Here is a 7295-nt window from a genome sequence, read left to right as displayed (position 1 = left end):
GACCGTGTCAAAGGCTTTGCTGAAATCTAGGTAGACTACATCAGCAGCCTTCCCCTCATCTACCACTCTGGTCACCAGTTGTATAAGGAAATGAGTTTGGTCAAGCACAACCTGCCTTTCATGAACCTGTGCTGGCTGGGCCTGATCCCCTGGGTGCCACACTTGTGCCATGTGATCTCACCCAAGGTGATTTGCTCCATAACTTTCCCTGGTACCGCGGTCGGGCAGTTGAACCGACAACCTCCTGAAGTATCTGCTAACATCCATCATTCTGGGATTTTGTAAATATTATCTAATATATGTAACAAATAATATGTAACAAAATACTTAACATCTTTGAATAATATAAATAATAAGACATATTTTCAATATTACACATGATATTACATATATAATATTAATAGCATTGTGAAGATGCATTAATTAGCACATATAATTATATAATATTTAATATTCATTAATATTCATTAATATCTAATATTGATGATAATGATGATGATGATGATGATGATGATGATGATAAGATCACTAGAATTAACATTCAGTGGGGAGAAATTTCAAAATGAAAAATTACTTTCTCACAGAGAGAACAAAGATTCTGATGAACACTAATTTTGCCTTTCCATGAAGCATTTTCTCATTGGTTATTCAGTAAACAACATCTTTGCCAAGAACAAAAGAACTACCACATAGAAAGTGTAAATACTTGTATCTAAGTTGCCAAGTAACATGATCACACCTTCTTACTCTAAAAAAAGAGAAAAGCTATGCCCGACTCCATTCACATCCTGTATGATGTTGTTTTCATACTGTTGACACAACTATAATCCAAGCTTTCACCTCTACCTCTTTTCTACTCCTTTTTATGATGTTGAGGAAGGAAACCTTGGGGGAAAATGAACTGCTGAAATACGAACACATGTACTGAAAATGACAAAAGTATTCTCTGGGAATAATCAGTCAAGATTATATATTTCCTCAGTTTGCCAAGGAAGGTTGACTTCAAGCCAAACTGGCTCCTGTTGGGCTACAACTTACAATTAATGCTCACTTCATTTATCACTGCTTAGGCAGGGATCTAGGAAACGGAAATATCATTTCAAGTAATGTAATTGTGAGTAGGAGGAAGAGAAAATTAAGAATTGTGAGAGAAGAATGGTTCTTAAATCTAATGAAATGTCATAGGGAAAGGGGATTGAAGTGGAACTCTGAAAGATACCTTCATGTTGAATATTAAGCTGAGCCTAAATCCTCTGAAGTAGTTTGTAAATGCAACCCATTACTTACTTAGTGTGCCAAATCTGAATTGAAGTTTGAGAAACTTCAAATTTGAGTCCTGGTTCTGCATCCTCTATTTTGAATATTGTACTTGTCTATGTGCTTATTTCTGTGTTATACCACTTATAATTATTTCCTTTTTTAAATGGAACAGCCTTAGTCATTTGTTTTTCTCCTTCTTTAATAAGCAACAAGGCTGCTTTACAAAATAAGGGGAAAACAAGCAGAAAGTTATTAATGGTTATTAGTTATTGTAATAATATTCTAAGTATATATGAAAAATTAGAAACAAAATTTTAATTCTGGGTTAATACTCCGGGATTAATATGAAATATTGCAAGTAGTAAAAGTGAATAACTAGCAAAATTCAAAGGACTGTATACTTGCTTCAGGTTTAATGTTTGGATTCATCTTTCTGTAGCTAATATGTCTTTAGATGGCATTATGTATCTATGATTTCTGTGCAAGACTTTTTGATCACCTGTCCCTTGTAGTTACTTGAAAGCTTCACTTTCTTGCTGCATTTGGATTTGATTTCCTGATGTACTGTCTTAAAATTTTAATCCAACTGTTCCTTGCAGCATTCCAGCTGTTACCCATTCAGATCAGTTGTCTGCTAAACTCTAAGGCTAGCACTGATCCATCATAATCTGAAGTCCTCTCATAACACTCTTTGTTTCCTCAGTTGTTACTTTTTATAAAAGAGTTGGCTTCGTATTTTGTGTGCAAAAGACTCATATTCTTATATCTGTTTTCACTTTCTTATTAATTGAGGAAAACAAAAATTTCTCTCACTTTTTCATTTCTAGAACATGATAGATGTCTTCCTCTATGCCAGTGATCCAGCTTGTAAAACTTCTAAGGTAGGTATGATTGTCAATAAATCAAGAGATTTTCATTGATATTTATTTATTTATTTATTTATTTATTTAACCACAGTTATGCTTTATTTGGCTTTCTCTCACTCTTTCTCTCTTATTTTAACATCTTGTCAATGAAAAATAAGTACTTCTATTAACATAATCAGATTATTTTTTTCCTCCATGTTTCTAGGTGTTTTTTTTTCAGCTCACAGACATTTGAGAGATTTGTGAGATTTGTGATAGAAGCAAACCACTAAAATAACTTTTAGTAAATCAGAACTTGATCTAAATCAGAAAAAAGAAGTATAAGGGCTTCTTCTTATGGCCATATCCCAGGCAAGGATATCTGAATATGAGTAATAGTGAAAGCGATTGATGTTCATTAAAATAAAGTCAATAAAGCAATTATTTCTGAAACTAAAGGTGTTCTCAGTACTTTTGTAAGACACAGCACAAAACTTAACTGAATATTGAAAAAAGAAAGCAAATGCAAGTGGATGCATAAAAATGCACATTCATGATTCACCAACATACTCTCATTAATAGCACTAATTTTCTTTGCAATTATTCCAGAGAATATTATTCTGAGCTCTGTGTGTGAAAGTAATTAAAACTGTTGGTATGTTGGTATGTTGGTATTGTTGGTATGTAACATAAGTAATCAGAAGAGAAAACAGGGAAAATCTGCACCATTTTATCTGAAAAAGAAAACAAAACTCAGATTTCCATTTTGAGAGTGATTAAACTGCCCCTACATGGACTTTCTCATGAAACAGTGAATGAAGGAAAATTTCTGTAATCTAATTACTTATGTCTATCAAATAACAATTGACACTGTCATTCAGTACAATAGCACTTATTGCCTTACCTGCCAAGAATGATAAATTCATCTACAGGATGTGAATACTGACAAGGAGAGGATGCAATTGAATTAATTTATGTATGGAAATTGTTAACTCAATCCTCATTCTAGATAAGAGCTACATAACACGTAAATAATCATCCCAATCTCTTTGAGCTCTATTGCATGAATTTAAAGTCATGTTAAAAGATGCTTTACTTGAATAGACTATAGAGCAGACAAATGGATGTTCATATACAGTTGTGCATATTAAGTATACAGAAAGTGTTGGTACTTACCTGTGCTTACGCACTTAGAAACATCTTGGGTAAAAAGGAAATAAAGCCCACTTTTATTCAATGATTAAACCAAACAAATCTCTGAAATCCTAAACTTTAGTCAATGTTTTGCTGCTTTGGCATACCTACATAACTCTGGTTTGGCTGGGGTGAGAGACAAAAAAGTTACACTGCAGAACAGCTTTGAAATAAACGGAATCCTGCTGCCACAGCAGGATGTATGCACACAGAGCAGAACCTGGAGAATTGCTGTGGAGGCAGCTTATAGACAAAAACTAGAAATGTGTCTAAAAACTGTACCAGAGATCTGAAGAGATCTGATCTACATGGTATACCAGTTAAGAGTCTGAGATTTAATGTTTAATTGCCATTCTGTGCTTGCATAATCAAATGTCTGCTGATTGTATAACAGTTTGGAGACAGGCACCCAAGAATTTGCTTGTTTAATCAAGTTAAACCCAACTACAAAACATTTATACTCTGTTCATGGGTAGGCAACCTCAGATACTCCAGCAATTTTCCAAGCACTATTCATTACTTTGGCAAATTAAATCCATATTTAGCTGCTCAGCACTCTGTTCATTCTCATATTCTTAAAATAATTTTAAAAACAAGACTATTTTTAGATCTACACTTACATGTTATTAGTATTTCTAAAGTAGTTACACCAGTCCAATCCATGGTCTGCACAAAATCTCTACTGACTCTACAGCCTCCCTGGATTATCTGCGCCAATGTTCGATCTCATGGGGGGAAAAAAAAAGAAAAAAGTGCTTTCCTATGTTCTGATAGAATTTCATGTGTTTTAATTTCTACACATTTGCTCTCATTTCTCCTCTTGCTGGACTTGCTCCAGGATATCCATGTCTCTTCTGCAGGGGAGAGTCCACAAATGTGGACCCAACAACCAGGTGTATCTTACTAGAGCAGAGATGAGTGAAGGACCTTGTTGGAAAAATTCTGTTAATCTCTCATTCCTCCCTTAATCAAAATCTCAGATTTTTATCACTAATCTCCAACAGTCCTCTTGTAAGTCAGTGACTATGTTTAAATTCTATATAAAATCCTTCTAGACTGTAGTCATCTGTAGTCAGGTTGCTGAGGAGTCCACCCAGTTTTTATAATAACCATTTTAATACCTATTCATTTGGAATAGTACTTTTTAGTAATTTACTAATTCTTTAGTACTAAACTCAGTACTAAAGGAAAAAAAAAAGCAATCAAATGAGAGAAAGTTACTACTAACAACTCAGACAAGCAGGACAGAGATTATGTCAGATCTGTGCTTTCAGAGTCCACTTTTGACTGTGATACAATGGAGACATTATACAAAATACTCTCTGTTGACATTAGCAATCCATTTAACTTAATTTTTAAACTTAAATTTGGATTTATCAGAAAATAAAAGTACTGGCTTTGAACGCTGAAATTTTTGATCGGCATAATCTTCATCCAGAAGTCTTGACAATGAAATACACATATTTAAAAATAAATTAAGGTATTACAATTTTTCCTCGTAATTTATATCACATTAACTAACTTATTGAATGTATGAATATATCACTTATTTCCACTCAGAACAGTTATACTGCTTCCTGTGTAAATGAACACCAACAGTTATGGAGGGAGAGGGAAGAAAAAGCACAACAAAAGCTGGGAAAGTTTTGCCTTCTTTTGTCAAAGATTTCAAGTTTCACTGACTATGAACACATAGTCCTGCGAACTAGGTGGTAATTAAGAGTTACTAGTTTCCCTCCCATATTGTTTTAACTGAAATCTTAACTAATATTGAAATTTTAATCCAAAATACAGCTGTAGTGGGATCCTTACTTAGATAAAAGACCTGCTGATAAACCCTTCAAGTAACAGCTGATATTTTCTGGATACTGTGAACTGCTTGCTTTAGATCAAGTTTTTTTGCATCTAGCACAGTACAAATTTTAAATTTAAATTTTATCCAAGTAGTATCACTAAACAAGGCTTTTTAGATTATTGGAGGAATTCAAGGTAGTTCATATCTGGTGTCCACTGTGTTACATAGACAGTGATTAATGCTATTAGACAATACAGCTGCTACCTGTTGTTATGCAGCATGGACTGGATGTAATGACATCAACTGATGTCTTTGCTAACTTTAATATTAGGGGAGGATCTTCAAGTACTGATAGTTGAATGCAATCTTTTATTTAATGTCCTTTCAAATAAAGGCAACGCTTAGTTTTGTAACTTGTGTCTAAAGGATTGGCTCTTGCAGACATAGAAGACCAAGAACTATCTCCAGAAGTATGGATACAAACTTAGCAATTTCAAAGCAGTGAATTTTGAAAACTTTGATTTGTAATTACTTCTTTCTCATTTCCACATAAATAAACAGATAAAATAAACCACAACAGTCCCTCTTGTAAGAAAAAAAAGTGAATTATTGGCAAAACATTGCAGAGAAGCATTCCATGCTTTTTAAGTTCTGTCTTTCAGTGGTTTGCTAGAGACTGAAGATGTTAATGACTACACCCTATGGTAAACTTCCCTGTGCTTGTGAGCATCTGTGAGAGAAGTGATGAATAACTGGGCTTAACAGTACAATCTTTTTTTAATCTGAGATCTGAAAGTCATGAATGAAAAATCTCTTTGAATATTAAAAGAGAAAAGGTGTTGGTTCAGTAAAATTAACAAAATTAAACAAATATATCTCAATCAGTGAGGAAAATGTCTTCATGCCTTTGGAGAAGACAGTATAGTTTATAAAGTCATACAATATATTAACTTCTGGTTTGCTACAGAGGAATTGTTCCTTGCCTCCAGCTCCTGAATTTACTACAGCTGCCAAACACTTTCAAGCTTCTCAGTCTCAATCTCAACACAGAAGAAATTCCACAGTGCTGGCAGATCAGATTTCACATCAATATTTTGTTGGGCTACTTGCCAAGGTCTTATAAAAAACATAATTACAAGCGAGACTATTGCAAGTTGTTGCTATTCTATGCTCCCCTTCTGTCTAGGCAGCTAATATAATAACAGTGGTATGAGATATGAAATCTGCCTGGCTTTAATCTTATTTTCTCTGTAGTTCAACTGGTGAACCAGGAAAGGCTCCAGCTGATGCTAAGGCTACTGCCACTCAACTACTATAGCACAAAGTGTTTTGAATTTGCACTATCAACTGCAAAATCTATACAGCTAATGAACTAAAATATCCTTTGAAGAAGGAAAAAATTTCATCACGTTTCTTAACTAGGACAACTACAGATGCTCTACAGCTAATCTAGCCTTTACAGTTGCTATTTCATCTTCTTATTTGTGCTGCAAGGATCTAGTAATACAAAATTTTCCTGTAAAAAAACAGCAAGTCTATTTCCGTAATAAGCTGTAATTGATCGTAAACAATTTCATAGATAAACAAAATATTTGAGGATGGAATGGACCTCTGGAATTCATGCGGTCTTGCAAAAGTCATCTTTCCTGCTGAAGGAGAGACACTTGCATTTGATTGCCCAGGGCCCTGTCCAGATAGGTCTCTAAAAAATGAGACTCTGCTGCCTCTCTGGACAGTCTGTGCTCAATCACCCTTGAGAAGACAAAGTGTTTGCTGATGTTCAGGAGGACCTTCCTGTTTCACTTTCTCCCACTGCCTTTTGTTCTGCCACTGGGCACCATTGGGCACCATTGTCATGTGCCTGGCTCCATACTCTTTGTATCCTTCATTCAGGTTTTTATATGCACTGGCATACAAAGATATGTAAGATCCTCCTGTGCCTTCTCTTCTCCATGCTGAACAGTCACAACTCTTTGAGCCTCTCATAGGAGACATAATTCCTATTCCTCAGTCTTTATGTCACATGTTATCTGTATTATGCATATTAAAAGGTACATTAGCACTGACATATTGTGGTAGCTGAAGAAAAATGTCTTTCACTACAAGATACAGAGATCCAGCTAATACTCCTATTACAGAACTCTGATGTCTCTGTTAAAAGCTGATGTAAGAGAACAGCTGCCAAAATGATTTAATAATTT

The sequence above is a fragment of the Meleagris gallopavo genome, chromosome Z, assembly GCF_000146605.3.
Source record: "Meleagris gallopavo isolate NT-WF06-2002-E0010 breed Aviagen turkey brand Nicholas breeding stock chromosome Z, Turkey_5.1, whole genome shotgun sequence".
NCBI classification, from domain to species: Eukaryota; Metazoa; Chordata; class Aves; order Galliformes; family Phasianidae; genus Meleagris; species Meleagris gallopavo.
Note: the sequence above shows the minus strand (reverse complement) of the source record.